We start from the raw sequence: 16,954 nt of genomic DNA on the forward strand, positions 1-16,954 counted from the left end.
TTCAGCATTTTCCCCCAAAATGTCATCCTGTGCTGAATCACGCCCAAAAAACAATTTGCCACGAGACAACACACCTGCCAACTTGGCTTTTATCGTGGCTGGAGACAGACCTTTACCAATCAATCACAACACAAAGTGCCACACTCGTGCTTTAAGCGCACCAAAGTGTGGGAACCAACAAACTGCCCTTCTAAATCCTCAAAAGATTGGAATTCCAATCTTACCAGGTGATAATTTTTCCAAGTGGAAACTGCTAGCAACTTCTTCACAAGTCTAATAACCATTAACCATTCCCCCCCCATTCCTAAATGTCTGATGGGACAGCTGATTACTGCTCGTCCGCACCTGGCGCCAAACTGAGGAAACTATCCCATTGGGAACGAGAGAGGTAAACCGCAATAGAATTCTTGAGCCCTGGAATGTGTGCTGCTTGAAATTGATATTCAACTTTACATACCAAATTATAAAATGCCTCAGAACCCTGGGATCTCTTGCCCTCTGTCTATTCACCAAATCTACCACCGTCAGGTTGTCCACATGAAAACGTTAAAAGACCGTTTGGCAAGCTCCTCGGCCCCCACCCCATCAGTGCCACCAGCACTGGAAAATTCCAAGAAAGCAATACTTCTGCGCCGCTTGAACCACAGCTCTGGCATTGCCTCTGCGCACCACCAACCTTCCCAGGATATGCCCAAACCTGATGCTACAGCTGCATCTGAGAATATCTGAACTTGCCAGACAGTGCCCTCCTTCCGACAAACCATCAAGACCCCATTAAACTGCGTCAGAAACATCCCCCAGACCATGATGTCCTCTCCCAAAAACCCAGTGACAACAGAATCCCGTGATGAGGAAGGGTACCCCCGACATCACCAGACCCATGCACCGTCAAAGAACCCTACCCCCACAAACCACCCTGCAAGCAAAAGTGAGGAAACCCAATAGCTGCTTAGCCGTCCGCAATTCTATCTTATGTAGCAGCCAAAGATGTCACAGAAAAGTTGGCCTTTCCTCAACCTTTTCTGCCAGCAGTCATACCACAAGTGCCATCGTATCAAGCTCAATGTCCAATAAAGTTAATATACAGCTGGGCTCTCAGTCAATTCTGTTGCCAGAGGTGCTCCTATCTCCAGCGCCAACTGCTCAAAAACCCCTCAAGGCCCTGTTGCCCGCCCCAGTTCCTGTCATACCCACAAATCAAGAATCATCCAAATAGTGCGACACCGCTCGATGCCCACTCACTTTGGTGAAAAACCCACTGTAGGAATGTACTAAAGGCTTAAAAAAAGACAAACGAAACAGCACAACCCATAGGGAGAACCCTGTCGACATATATGGCCCCTTCCAGCTGCATGCCCAGCAAGGAGAAATCCTCCAGATGAATAGGTAAGAGTCGAAAAGCTGCCTTAATGTCACACTTAGCCAATTCCGATCCCCTGCCACCCCCTTGGATGAACCGTCTGGCATCATCGACTGAGGCATACCTACTAGTTTATCTTCTGGCGTGATTAAATCATTCACCGACGCTCCGTCCGGCCAAGACCCATGATTTCTGAGACAAAGGGGGTCATTCTGACCCCGGCCGGCGGCGGAAGCCGCCGGACTGGCTGGAACCGCCAGAATACCGCTGCACGGTCAAAAGACCGCCGCGGGTATTCTGGGTTTCCCGCTGGGCTGGCGGGCGACCGCCAGAAGGCCGCCCGCCAGCCCAGCGGGAAACACCCTTCCATGAGGATGCCGGCTCCAAATGGAGCCGGCGGAGTGGAAGGGGTGCGACGGGTGCAATTGCACCCGTCGCGATTTTCAGTGTCTGCATGGCAGACACTGAAAATCTTTGTGGGGCCCTGTTACGGGGGCCCCTGCAGTGCCCATGCCATGGCATGGGCACAGCAGGGGCCCCCAGGGGCCCCACAACACCCCATACCGCCATTCTGTTCCTGGCGGCCAAAAACGCCAGGAACAGGATGGCGGTATGGGGGTCGGAATCCCCATGGCGGCGCAGCAAGCTGCGCCGCCATGGAGGATTCCCCAGGGCAGCGGGAAACCGGCGGTACACCACCGGTTTTCCGTTTCTGACCGCAGCTGTACCGCCGCGGTCAGAATGCCCATGGGAGCACCGCCAGCCTGTTGGCGGTGCTCCCGCAGTCGTTGGCCCTGGCGGATTTTACCGCCAGGGTCAGAATGACCCCCAAAATCTCCTTTGGTCTTTTAGGCTCCACAGGGGAAACCATCACATCCTCCAAAAGGCCACTCATAAAAGGGGCCCGATATTCTGCCTTCTGACAATTCTTTACTCAGTTTGGCAATTACCCCTTCCGGCAGTTCCCTTATGGACTGCAAATTGTCTGCCCATCGACGCACTTGCTGCCCTTGATATCTCACCCAGAAACTTTCTCTGAAACCACAACCCAATCTGCGCGCTATGTCCGTAAACGGGTACAACCACGACCAAAGCAGCAACTTTGCCAGTCTAATTAGAGTGGGAGCCCCTCGCCCCAAGAGCGCCTTGGGCTCCTCTGCTGCTGATAGATCGCCATTGTTCCGCCAGGCTGTCCAGGGAGCAAAACCCCCAGAATGCATCTGCGCTTTGCATATAATATCCATATACTTAAACATTGCGATATCCCTGTCAGGGTATTTCTCGCAATAAATGCTTGCTTAAATAAAATTAAAAAAAACGATGTCCAGTTATCCATGGTTATTGGCAACCTTTGGCCTAAGCGCAATTTCCCCCTCCTCCTCTTTGGAACCTCCCTTCGTCTGTATATCTCTAAGGGGAAGCTTGAATACATTCACATAGTAGTGCTTCCATCTCCTAGTTTTTTTTTTCTCTGCTACATGGGAAACCAAAGGCATCGAAAGTCCCATATATGTATGTCTTTTCTTATGTCCACTTCCATCTTTCTCTTTGCCATTTGCCTTCATCTCCACAGTTTTCTCCCTGCACCTCCTCCCTGGGGCATATTTCCTCCTTATCCGTTGTCCCACTGGTGTTCACTGCTTGAGCCGCACTTGCCCCCATCAACTCATGTACTGAATCATCCCCCACCTCAATGGGCCTCAATGAGGAGTAGTAGATATGCCCTGAGTGTTACACCAAGCAGACCACCATGCACCCTTACTTTTTAGCCCTGGTTTCTGGGTTTCTGCTTCCTGGCACATCCTGAGACTGTGACCATCTTTATGTGTGCCTGCTTGCTTATGTGCACCAGTCTTTGTACCCTGTAAAAGATCATTTGAAGAGAGGGTTGCGCCGCTCCTGCGCCCCTTTTTCCCTCCTTTTGCCCCCACTCACCTCTGCTTTGAGGATCTCTTGATCCTCCCACTCCTCACTGTCCTCATCATAATCAAGCTCCACCACATCACCCTCCATTGCGTATCTTCCTTCTGCATCCACTGCAACCGCCACCTCTCACCACACCTCCTCTCCATCTCTCCCATGGCGTCCACCATGCGTGTTGTTCGCCCGCTCCTCGGATGTAGAGAAGGCGGCCAAAGACCCCTCCATTGCATCTGACCAACATCCTGAGGCAGTTTTTTGCCACATTGTCTTCGCCACCTTTCTGCCAGCCACATCTGCTGGCCTTGACTCTCCATGCCCCGCCTGGCCACGCATACCATTTGTGCCACTCGTACAACTGGACCCTCCGGCCGCACCAGCCTCTAGCTCTCCCCTTCTTCCTTCATTCGGTACTCATCCCATCCTCCCTGCCCTACTACAGTCCCTTCTACCTCACCTACCCATCCACCTACTGACTTTCTCTTGATCTGCCTCTCTCACCCTAGTGCCTCCTCCCTGTCCTTACACAATTGTGCCCACCTGTCCTCAGTCTGGGCCACCAACTAGGGTGCTTCAACATCCAATGTCACCCAATCTGTGGCCGCTGCTAGCTGTGTCCTGTCCCCTAATGCCCCCCACCACTTGTCCCAGCCTGCTCCCTAAAGGACCACCTCTGCCATGTCCAACTCACCCTGGTGCCTAATGGGGCTCCCCTACAAACCTGCCTCCTGCCCCTGGCCATGCACCTGCTTGGCCGTGCCTCTGTATCCTTTGGCTCTTAGAGGCCTGCCCTTGCCCTTCTCCTCCTGCTTGCCCTTGCCAGCAGTCAGGTTCACGGGCTGGTCCCCCTTCTCCTGGGCTCTCTGGCCCTACCTCCCCCATTAAGGACACTGTCACAGAAGAGGTGCCGAAGGGGCCCTCTTGTGTTCTGCAAAGGCCTATGTGTTCAGGGCCCCACCCCCTAACCCCACCGTATCCTCTACCCTGCCCCCCCAACCTGCCTCGGCTGCTGTGCACCTCAGTGTGAGGGGGGAGGGGTTGTTGGATGCTCTGCGTCCCCACCCCCTTGCCACCTTCCTTCTCCCCGTCTCTACCTACGGCAATTGGCAGGTGACAACCGCCACCACCACCACCACGCCGTCCACTGCGGTGTGCGTAGACCGCACCAATCCCCCACCCAGGCCTGGTCGAGGACACCAGGCCTGGGTAAGTCTGCCCTGCTGGCTACACCATGAACACGGAGAGTGGCACAGACAGCCTCCACGATGTGGCCTGAAGCCATGACGCTGCCTATTGCCTACCTCACCCAGCCATTTTCCTAGCAGCGCGATCAGCTGGCGCGGAAGAGGCCAATCCCTTTCCCCACCTAACTATATATCCCCCTGCTTGTCCCCCTCACCAATACCTGTCCTCCGTGTCACTCTTCCTGTTCCCGAAGGATCCTGTGGAGAGACTAGAATGCATCTCTGCTCTCCACAGGGCCCTTCAGATTGCGCTAATAGGTTCAGAGCTTCAGTTTAAAGCAACCGCAGCCTTAACATCTCTTTTCAGTAAATTCCCAGGTCTAATTAGTCCAGTCACACTATTTTGCAATTTGCCAGTTTGCAATCGAAGACACAAGTGATTTTCTTTAATATCAGTATGTTGTGCAATGCACATCCCCATGCTACTCTTTAGGTGATTATGTTTTATGTATAACGTGGAGTTTTTTTTTTTCTTTTGGTAAATTCAGTCAGAAGGCAGTAAATACTCAAAGCGCCACCACCCAACTTGACATTTCAGCACCTAAGTTATATTCTCTTATGTCCATGTTGCACTGATATTGAAGTCAGTGTTACCTTAGTCAGTGGCCCAGTGCTACTCTGACACTATTTAACTGAGTTTTTGCGCTCAGAGCGTCAGTTATCCAAGTCATGGACTCAGCAGTACTCTGCTCTGTTGGACCCCAACACTGAGCCTCACAGAGACAAATTTACAACAGTCAGTGACTCAGCAGTACTCTATCCTTCTTCCACCCTGTTATTCATTTGGGTAATATCAGTATTAGCCCAGTCTGTGACGTAGGAGTACTCTGTCCTGCCTGAACCCATTATCGAGCTGCAAAAAGGTAGTTTCTCTCTAGCCACTGGTTCATCAGTACTCTGTGATTCTTACACTTCGTTATTGAGCTTGATAAAGTCAGTATTACCTCAGTCAGTGACTCAGCAGTATTTAGTCTTTGACATCATTCATGCCCTTCATAAAGGCAGTTTTACTCCAGTAAGTGACTCAGGAGTGTCCTGTCCTCCTTTCTCCCATTTTTGAGCAGCAAAAAGTCAGTATTACCAAAGTCTGTGACTTAAGAGTACGATGTCCTGTTTGACCCCATTCTTGAGCGGCATAAGGTTACATTTACCCCAGTCCGAGACTTAGTAGTAATCTGTCCTGCTAGTACCCTAGTATAAAACTCCACAGTCAATATTACTCCAGTCACTGACAGAGTAGTACTCTGTCCTGCTTGTACTCTAGAATCAAACTGCATAAAGTCAATATTAACGACTCAGCCATACCCTGTCCTGCTCGCACCCCTTCCTTATTGAGCTGCATAACAACAGTATTACTGCAGCCAATGACTCAGAAGTGTTCCAGCTTGCTCGCACCCCTTCCTTATTGAGCTGCATAACGACAATATTGCTTCAGTCAGTCAGTTAGCAATACCTTGTCCTGCTTGCATCCTAGTATCAAAGTGCATTGGGTCATTATTACTCCAATCACTAACTCAGCAGTACTCTGTTGAACTTGCAACCCCTCCCTATTGAAGTGAATAAAGACAGTATTACCCCAGTCAGCGATTTAGCAGTACAGTGTCCTGCTTGTACCATAGCATCAAGGGGCATAAAGTCAGTATTACTCCAGTTATTGATTCAGAGGTACTCTGTTTTGCTTGCACCCCCTCCCTATTGAGGTGAAAAAGACAGTATTAGCACAACCATGGACTCTGCAGTATTTTTCCTGTTTGCTTCTTAGTATCAAGCTGCATAAAATCAGTATTACACTAATCAGTGGCTCAGCAGTATTCTGTCCTGTTTGGACCCCAGGGTCATGCTGCTCAATCAAGAATTACTCCAGTCACTGACTCAGCCGCACTCTCTCCAGCTTGCATACCCTCCCTTATTGAGGTGAAAAAAGACAGTATTACCCCAGTCACTGATCCCAACAGTACTTTGTCCTCTTTGCAGGCTAGTAGCAAGCTGCATAAAGTCAGTATTACTCCAGTCACTGACTAAGCCGTACTATTCCCTGCTTGCACACCCTCCCTTATTGAGGTAAATAAAGACAGCATTATCCCAGTAAGTGACTCAGCAGTACTTTGTTCTGTTCAGCAGCTCTGGATCAATCTGGATACAGTCAGTATTACTACAGTTGATGGCACAGTCGTACCCTGTCCTGCCTGCACCTCTTCCCATTGAGCTGCATAACAACAGTATTACTGCAGTCACTGACTCATAAGTACTCGATCCTCCTCGCACCCCCACCCATATTGAGTTGCATAATGGCAGTATTATCCCAGCCAGTGACTTAGCAGTACTTTGACCTTTTTTTCACCCTAGTATCAAACTGCATAAAGTCAGTATGACTTAGCAGTACTTCGTCCCGCTTCCAACTCAATATCAAGCTGCATAAAGTCAGCATTATTCTAATCACTAACTCAGCAGCACTCTGTTATGCTTGCACCCCCTTCCTATTGATGTGAATAAAGAGGTGGTACCCCAGTCAGTGACTTAGCAATGCTTTGTCAGGCTTGCACCCTAGTATCAAGCTGCCTAAAGCCAGTATGACCCCAGTCATTCTCTTAGCAGTACTCTGTTGTGCTTGCACCCCCTTCCTTGTTGAGGTGCATAAATACAGAATTACCCCAGTCAGTGACTTAGCAGTACGTTGTCCTTCTTGTGCCCTAGTATCAAGCTGCATAGTCAGTATTACTCCAGTTATTGGCTCAGCCCTACTCTCTTCTGCTTGCACCCTAGTATCAAGCTGCATAAAATCAGTATTACACATGTCAGTGGCTCAGCAATGATCTTTCTTGTTTGCACCCTAGTATAAAGCTGCACAATCAAGTATTACTCCAGTCACTGACTCAGCCGTACTCTCCTGCTTGCACACCCTCCCTTACTGAGGTGAATAACGACAGTTATAGCCCAGTCAGTGACTCATCAGTACTTTGTTCTGTTTGCACCCTAGTATCAAGCTACATAAAGTCAGTATTACTCGACTCACTGACTCAGCAATACTCTGTTCTGCATGCACACCCTCCCTTATTGAGATGAAAAAAGACAGCATTATCCAAGTAAGTGGCTCAGCTGTATTTTGTCCTGTTTGGGCCCTAGTATCAAGCTATATGAAGTCAGTATTACTCCAGTCACTGACTGAACAGTACTGTGTGGTGCCTGCAATCTTTCCCTTTTTGAGGTTAAAAAGGACAGTACCAGGGGCGGCTGGTGTTCAAGCGCTAAGGGGCTGCACCCCTAGCCTTTTCTGGCCTCTCTACAGAAGCATATATTTAAATACATTATGAAAGTAAAACATTTTCTGCACAGCATTTTCAGAGTGAAAGTTGTGCACTTTCAAAAGCCTCAGTGTGCCTGCGTGAGTATGTGGCTGAAAGCTGCACAGTAGGGCTGACATAGCTTGCCGACGCAAAGCCCTTACGTTTTCTCAGAACGCAGTGACGTCCCTGGCTTATCTCCTCCTCCACCAGGAGCTCTGATAGTACACAGCCTGAAGCGTTTTTATTCAGCCCGGGTTTCTAAAACTTCATGCCACTCAGATATTATTACTCCACCCTTTCCTATATACTCAAATGGTGGGGAGTGATCAAAAGGCCTTACTGACCATGCCCCACTCTAAGACAAAATGGTTATGGGTTGGTTGACAAGCATGTTACCAGAGGTCACATTTTATTAAGAGAGAATGTGGTATTGCACAAAGGAAATCCCCTTTTCCTGCATTACAAGGAGTCTGTGGCAGAGTAATGGAATAAATACAATAAATAATTTCATCCAGGGCTCTCTGGGAGACAGGAGTGTGACCTGAAGACCTCAAGTCATAAATATGCCAAAGACAACCATGCACCCAAGTAAGTTGGAGCTCTATCTTTTTTACAGACAATGAGCACAAAATCTGTTCTCTCAGCTCTCCTCTCCCTTCCCTTCACTGCCTCTGTAGGTGATTTCGTCTCTCAAAGGCAGTAATGGTTCCAGTAATGTCTCATGGCTAGTTATGCTTGTTATCTTTCTTCTGCAGACTAATGACATGATATGTCATATTAAACATGCAATCTGCAGCTCAAATAAAAGCGTAGCTTTTATCACTGAAACTGCTGGATGCTGGATAGGTGAGTCTGTGTGTGTTTTTGAATACGTGCTTGCAGGGCTTGACTGAGTGGCTGAGAAAACGTGGGTGTCTGTGTATGAGTTGTGTGAATGGCTTTGGATGACAATGTGGATGAGTGAATGGCTAGGCGACCAAAGGCAGTGGGTGAGTGTGAATGGAAATAAGTGGGTAGTGAGGCTCACTCACAATTCCGTCTTGTATTTGTGCCCCACCACTGCTTTCAGTCACCAGCCACCACTGGACAGTACTAACCCATTCAGTGACTCTGCAGAATTTTGTCCTGCGTGCTTCTTAGTCTCGAGCTGTTCAAAGTCAGTATTATTCCAGTCATTCACTCGGCAGTACTTTGCCCTGTTTGTACCATAGTAGCAGGCTGTATAAAGTTAGTATCATTCCAGTCAGTGACTAAGAAGTATTTTGTCCTTCTGACACCCACCCAATGTTGAGCTGCAGAAAGACGGCATTGCCTCCGAGAATGGCTCCGCAGTGCTGTAACCTGCCCACACCCCGTAAAGCCAGGTTTACCCAAGTCACTGATTCAGCAATACTCTGTCCTACTTGCACCCCATTATTGAGCTTAAAAAAGCATTATTGCCTGAGTCAATGATTTATCTGTACTTTATCCTACTTTCACACCATTATCGAGCTGGATAAAGTCGATTTTACCCCAGTCAGTGATCCAGCACTGCTTGCACCCCGTTATTGGACTGCGGAAGGACAGTAACTCTACATCACGGTGCTGTAGCTGTGAGAAGGCAAAGGTGGGTTTCAAAAGGATAAAACATAGGAATTTGTCTGAAAACGTCATGTTTCTCTTCACTATGATGACTTCTTAGAGCAACCAATGATTGCGCTGTGGACTGTACTCTTGAGTTTTGTTCCAACCCGCACGCCCTTGACGGGATTTTCTCAAGTGAATGGTGCGCGCGCTTTTCAAAAAGTTATTTTTTTTATATGATAAAATCCCACAGAGGACCATTCACTTCGTAAATACACCAAGCGTTTACTCAAAGCATCGTCACAGTCCTTCGCACCTCCACGACGAGGTGGAGGCTGATGACTAAACCAGACCCCAACTGCCCCAAGGATTCACCTCCCATTTCTGCCACATTCTCATGGTGATAAATTATAGAATTTATCGACTTTGGCCTCGAGGGCCACCCGAGGAAAAACGGAGTGTCGCTGTTCTGTTTGTCATCAGAACGCAGAGCTCGCATGACCTACAGTCCGGAAGGCGATCAAGGACGACGAATCATTCAAAAACAATTGAGACATAAATAAAAGCTGCGTACTCCTTGTTCTGACTCAACAGACCTGAATCCCAGAACATGCAAGATTCCCAGATCCACCCGTATGCATTTCATTCTGCAACTTTTAGTCTTCATTTTATAATGTGATAAACAGTACTACAAGTCCCAAAATGCAAAGTAAAAACCGGGGCTGGGTGAGCTTCTCGCCACTCACCCATGGGTCTGGGAAACCGGAGCGCTTTAAAGAACAGTTTGGACACATAGGGGGTTATTCTAACTTTGGAGGAGGTGTTAATCCGTCCCAAAAGTGACGGAAAAGTGACGGATTTACCACCAGCCGTATTACGAGTCCATTATATCCTATGGAACTCGTAATACGGCTGGTGGTATATCCGTCACTTTACCGTCACTTTTGGGACGGATTAACACTCCTCCAAAGTTAGAATAACCCCCATAGTGGTTCCCAAGGACGCCAAGCCAACTCTTTGCTATTTCGTTTTTATTCCAGCTGTTTTTTTACTGCAGATTTAACTTGGTAAAACGAATGAGTTATCCCGTATTATGATTATTCGGTGCTAATGAGTTTCAGTCATTTCCAATGACATCACCATGGTTCACATCGCGAAAGTAAAAAGAAAAAAAGATAGCCCAAAGGAGGCGCATGAAGTGGAGGGGTGTTCGTCAAACGCTACATTCGTACGCGTATCGATCCGAACCCTGCGCATATTCGATTTGGCATTCAAAAACATGGCTTCCCCAACATGTTCCCTATCGATCCAGTAATGAATGTTTCGTCTCATTAGTGGATGAATCGGGGGTGGAGCCTGCATTTGTAGCTCGCATCTCCTAAAGCAGGGTGCTACCACCGTTCGTCAATGGCCAGGAAGGGCTGGAGGGCTTTCTGTGCTTGCGGAGGGAGCGGGGTTATTGCCTGCGTTTGCTTCGTGTTTGCTCCGGTCCGTTTTACTGCGGGGCGCCTTGCACTGCACGGACACGCTCACTGCACCCCTAGTTGTGGAGCTGGGGAGGTACTGTCATGCCGTCCTGGCTCATCCAATTTACATATCTTTCACTTGAACCAGGGTGACCCCGCATCCATCCACCTGACCATTCATTAATTGTACTGCACTCTCCAACCACCTGTCCCCGCAGCCAGCTGTCTGCCTCCTTCCTTCCCAGTTTTCATTCTCTCGAGCATCTGCCGCTTTGTCAGCACAATTCTTCACTCTTATGTCGCCTGTCCCATTCATTCATTCACGCATCCATCCACCAATCCACTCACCCACCCATCCATCGTGTTCATAGCATCATTCATACATACACCCCCATAGCTAATATTCAGACTTTATATATTAACAAAACGCTGTGTACACCATACATATACTTATTATGTGATCTCTATAATACGCAGCAGTTACAACTATAGAAAGTATCTATGTTCTTTTTTAAGACATGCTATGACATCTGACGGCACATATAATAATTAAATTATCTCACAGTATGATTCCTCTCTTGGCCTGCGGTCGTGGTCCATGTGATTAGGGAACTCCACAGTGATTGCACTATCCTTACAGGCTAGGGTTGCGGGTATGGTCTATACAAAATATAAATTCTATAAGCGCTATATGCACACCCCGTACACTATATATACTGTATATACACTCTATACAACATCGGTTTACTCGTATGCACATACACGTCTGTGCACATACACCTCTTCGTCCGTGCTCCTCGTCCCAGTCCTGAAATGTTGAGGTGCCCCTCCCTCACCCCACGCACACCACAGCCCTTTTGCAAAGGTTTGATGTACCCAGAGGTTGAAATGCTGCTTAAAAAGTATGGGCACTATGATAAGTGCAATGTGGGTGGGTTATGCACATTTTGGGCAAGGCAGAAAAAAGTATAGGAACTCTTAGTCTAAAATTAAATGGACTAGGGTCGCCGTTCCCAAATGGACCCCGCCCCCTTCAGCCACAGAATGGAACCAATGACAGTCATTAGTTTCTATCACATTCCTACTTTAAACCCCAACTCTTCTCCTCACCCCTGGATAACCTGCTGGTTTTCCCGAGGGGCTCTTCTACAAATAAGTACATTTTTATTATCTAAAATGTTAGCCTGCTGTCAGGACCTGTTTAGTGTTGGTGGCCACGGAGACACAGTCTTTGCTGGAGCCCTTCCTAGACCCCTTTATACAATTTTTCCCTCACTACCCCACGCCCAGTCCCCTCATTTCTCCATAGCCCCTCGCTCACCTGTATTTAATTTCTTTTACTGCAGTACTCATCCCGATGCAGGGGCAGTTCCTTCGTTAAGGCGGAGGAGCGTCACCCCCAGCAGCAGCAGCTGTAAAACCTTTAACCAACAAAACAATAATAAACCCTATCATTTTGTTTGTTAAAGGGATGAGGCCACGGGGATGACAAGCAGTGAGGGATGTGCACTGAGTACTCTGCACAATACGCATGTATGTTTAGCCAGCCGTCTCAGGCCAGACAAACACACTTGCGCAGTAGACTCTCTCCAGCCCGGCACTGTGTTGCGCTCCCAGGCAATCCTGATGCTGCTTTGAGCAGTGCCAGGATTGCCACAGGGCAGGCTGCAAGCCTGTGCCTGCAGCGAGACGTAGGAGATGAGCGGTGCGGCGAGGAGCGAGGTAAAGTTTTATTTTGTTTATTTATTTTTTATAACATTTTAGATCCCCCTACCCCCACCTCCGTGCCCAGCACTCGCCAACTCATGAGCGAAGCGAGCCGTGACTGTCCCAATGTACAGTGTCAGATCACTTTACGCCAGACACATAGTGAGACACTGAATCATAGAAGCATGTAAATCAATGCATTTCACTCAGACTGGCAAGCAACCAACCCGTGGGCCTCCTCAATGCTGACGCATATTTTATAATGTGTCCAATACACTCTTTAAGCTTATGCCAGGACATACATATTCACAGTGCTTTCTGTTACAGACTTGGCTTTTGGAGAAACGTCGCTACTACCCTATGCACCTCCCAGGATTCACATCAGTAACCCCCTTCCTCCAAGTAAGACATTTTGGCATCTGAAGTGATTGTGTTAACCAAATGAGCTTTCCCAGAAGAAAATGTATTTCTCAAAGATTAGTTTAAATTGTATTTGTTTTTCCTTTGAGGTATGTCACTGCTTCATTTGTGAAAGAGAAACTTCTGGTGCCTGAATCTTTATTCAGAAGCTCCTGACTGGTGCAATTAAACGTCAGTGCCAGAGTACCAATGCTGATAGTCCTAAATCCAGCTTATGCCTCTTTAATTCAATACCAAATCCTCCCTGCCCCTTTACCACACTCCTGCAGGTTCCTACTTTCTCTGTTTATGACAGGTTTGTCGTCTTTCTCTTCCTCCATCTTTCTGAAGTGTGGGGTATATTTAAGAAGGCTTTGCATAGCTCTAGCGCCATGAAAGGGGACACAAGGGTGATGCAAAACCTAAATGAGATTTACCAAGCCACACAAGACCACCTTGCATGGCCAAGAGTGGCTTGATAAATCTGGATTAACGCAAGGCAGAACAAATTACTGCATTGTGTTACTCTGTGGCAGGGAGTGGTGCCAGGGGTGGCACATGGGTGTTCCCACAAATCCACCTGTGGATTCGGCCACATTCCCAGGTTTACCAACATTGGTAGACCTGGGAATGCATCAGAAATGTATGCCTCCTCATTAGAGGTGCAACGAGGAGAAATGCCTTTATTTATCCTTCTAATTCCTTTTTCTAAGTGTTCAGCATTCTGCATCACACTTAGAGGAAAATACTTCTGAGATTTGTGTGTCCCTCCCTGCACAAAAGTAATCCTGCCTGCAACGCACTGACTGGCGGCCACTGGCTAAAATTAAGCCCTGAAGTGTGTGAAGTTCATGTTATATGCAGCTACCTGTAGACGATGAGCAACAAAATTGAATAAAATATTTTTGTTTTTAACTATGTGTCTCACTCGATACCCCCAGTAACTGACCTCACCTTCGTTCTTCCTAGGACAATAGTTCAGATGCTTTCTTAAGCAATTTAACCTCTGCTCACAAGTCAGTGAATTGTCAAGCATGCAGGGCAAAGCAAGCTGTAACAAAATTAGAAGTTAAACATTTTTTTAAAATCTATGCAGCATATTATAGCGCGTCACTGTGATATGCTGCACAGAAAAGACATGCCTTGAGTCCTCACGCTCTCCTCAGTGACAATTTAGCTGGACGCCTGGGGGTGTCTGGCAAACAGTGCCCCTCCAAGCTGCCGCCTGGTGTGGTGGCACCATTCGCATTGACCTAAAGCAGGTGCTGCCTGCTGTTAGGGCTGTGGATCTGATCCTGTAGTGTAGAGGTGTGAAGCTCAATAATGCATTCCCCACTCATATACAGAGCTGTGGTGGAGAGCAGAATTAGCGTTATTGGTGATGCTGTATGGACGCCGAACCCAGGGAGCATCCCAGTTTGAGACTGCATAATTCTACGTACATACCGAGTAACAAACACCAGCATCACTTGGTGTTGGTGCACCATACCCTGCAGAGCAAGAAAGTAGGCTGGAGGCTGGAAGATAGGTGAAGGCAGCAGTGAGCCTGCTAACCCCACCCCACTCTGTGACGAGGTGTCACTGATTGACACTCGTCATAGGCTTAAACCTGAAGCGCCATGGTCGGAGTCAATGGGTGATGCTTCCCCTTGTCACTGAGGGGAAGGGCCTCAAGGCACCTTTGTTGAGCTGAGGAGGTTATGTCCTTAGGAGCTGTGACCTCTTCAGCCCAGCAAAGTGCAGTTCAGACAGCCAGGAGTCTGAGCAAATTGTGCATGTCTCGCTCCTGGCTGCCTGAGCTGAACATGAAGAGGGTCTGTCAGGCTGACCTTTGCTCAGCCTGACAGGCACTCTTCATGAGGGGCAAAAGCCAGGGCTGTGTGGCCCCTCTGCCCTAAAGGACGGGCTGCGGCTGCTTATATTGTAGACAGGTAAGTGGCTCAGGGGATACACGTGTCATTTTGTTTCTTCTGCTCCTTTCCCCAAGGGCTGATTTCCTTCCCCTGTTTTTTCTCGCATCTACTGGTGGGTTGTTGCATTACAGGAGTACAACTTCAGGGTTGAATATATCCCTGGGTCTTAAAGTAGGGTTGCAGACTGTTTGTCGTGGCTTGTTAGTGAACAAACTGACACTGAAGATGATTCCATAGAAGATCTGTGAGAAATAGAAGATTTTAGCATCTGTGAAATCATCGAAGGGGTGATTAGTGAGGAGGTTTGGAAACCACTATCACCAGGAGATGTGGTATTAATGAAAGTTTTAGTGCAGATTTCTGGTGGGTGGTCCAGTAATAATGTGTTGTATGATGATGGCCGGAAATATTGGAATGTGTGTGATGTACTTTCTGTCAAGGATGGTCTTCTTTGGAGACGCACAAAGTTAGTGCGTCCGAGTCGAGTCCGGGAGAGGATTATTCAACTTGGACATCAAGGACTCCAAGGGATTTCAAAGCCAAGGGAAATAATGAGGTTGTACTTCTGGTGGCCTGGTATTCATGTGCAAGTTGAGAGGGCTGTATGGTATTGTTTGGATTGCATCTCTAGTGATTGATAAAGTGTGTAAGACCAGGGTGCAACCTATGGTTATGAGAGAGAAGCCTGTTAGAGGCTGGCAGGAAGTGGTTGTGGATATATTGGGGCCCATAACCATTAAAACTGGACAGAATTATGTTTTAGTCTTGTTTGACATGTTTTTAAGGTGGCCAGAGATCAGTGTCACTTAAAATGTAGAAATACCGAAAGTCATTGAATTTCTTGTTGATCTGTTCAATAGGAAAGAGCTACCTGAATGCATTTTGACAGACTAAGGTGTTCAGTTACTCTACAAAAAAATTGGCAGTTTCTGTCTGGTTGTGGCATTCTATATAAAAAGTGCTCTCTCTCCCACCCAGAGATGAATGGAATAGTAGAGAGATTTAACAGGGTCCTGAAGGAAGCTACTTGAATAGCAAAATCTCAGAACACTGACTGGAGGTCAGAAATTGTTGAAAGAGTGAATTTATGTAGTCTCACCCCTTATTCAGTAACCAACAAGATGCCTTTTGAGTTGTTCAAGGGTCGGAAGCCTATCACTGTCATGTGTCCTAGGTGGATGAGCTTCAAAGGTGTGGGAAAGTGCCCAATCTCAAGTGAATAGGATGAAGCACAAGATGCAAGGATAGAAAGGCATAAACTAACTTTTGGCATGAGACATGCTGTCTTGTCGATTAAAATAAAAGTGCGAGATATGGTGAGGGTGAGATTTCCCAAAAAGGGAAATCTTCTAAATCTTTTACACCTCTTGAGGTAGTCATACTGTTTCACAGCGCTGTCAAATTGAGTGATAATCGCACCTCAAACTTAAACAGAGCGGCTATTGTTCCTGATGACATACAAAATCGAGATAGCATTGGGGGTGCAAAGCATCTTTCCTCTACATTGAGGAGAAGTGAATACGTAACATTGCATTCTAAAAATGTGGAAGATTTTGTTTAATATTGTAATTGACCTAAATGTTTGGAATATTTTGTTTAACCCCTTCGCTGCCAGGCCTTTTCCCACTCAGGTGCCAAGCTTTTTTGTGGCTATTTGGGGCAGTTTGAGCTTAGGCCCTCATAACTTATTGTCCACATAAGCTACCCAAGCCAAATTTGCGTCCTTTTTTTCAACATCCTAGGGATTCTAGAGGTACCCAGACTTTGTGGGTTCCCCAGAAGGAGGCCAAGAAATTAGCCAAAATACAGTGAAAATTTCGGTTTTTTTAAAAAAATGGGAAAAAGGGGCTGCAGAAGAAGGCTTGTGGTTTTTTCCCTGAAAATGGCATCAACAAAGGGTTTATGGTGCTAAAATCACCAGCTTCCCAGCTTTCAGGAACAGGCAGACTTGAATCAGAAAATCAATTTTTTCAACACAATTTTGGCATTTTACTGGGACATACCCCATTTTTACGATTTTTGTGCTTTCAGCCTCCTTCCAGTCAGTGACAGAAATAGGCATGAAACCAATGCTGGATCCCAGAAACCAAAACATTTC

Source organism: Pleurodeles waltl, chromosome 10, assembly GCF_031143425.1.
Source record: "Pleurodeles waltl isolate 20211129_DDA chromosome 10, aPleWal1.hap1.20221129, whole genome shotgun sequence".
Classification (NCBI taxonomy): domain Eukaryota; kingdom Metazoa; phylum Chordata; class Amphibia; order Caudata; family Salamandridae; genus Pleurodeles; species Pleurodeles waltl.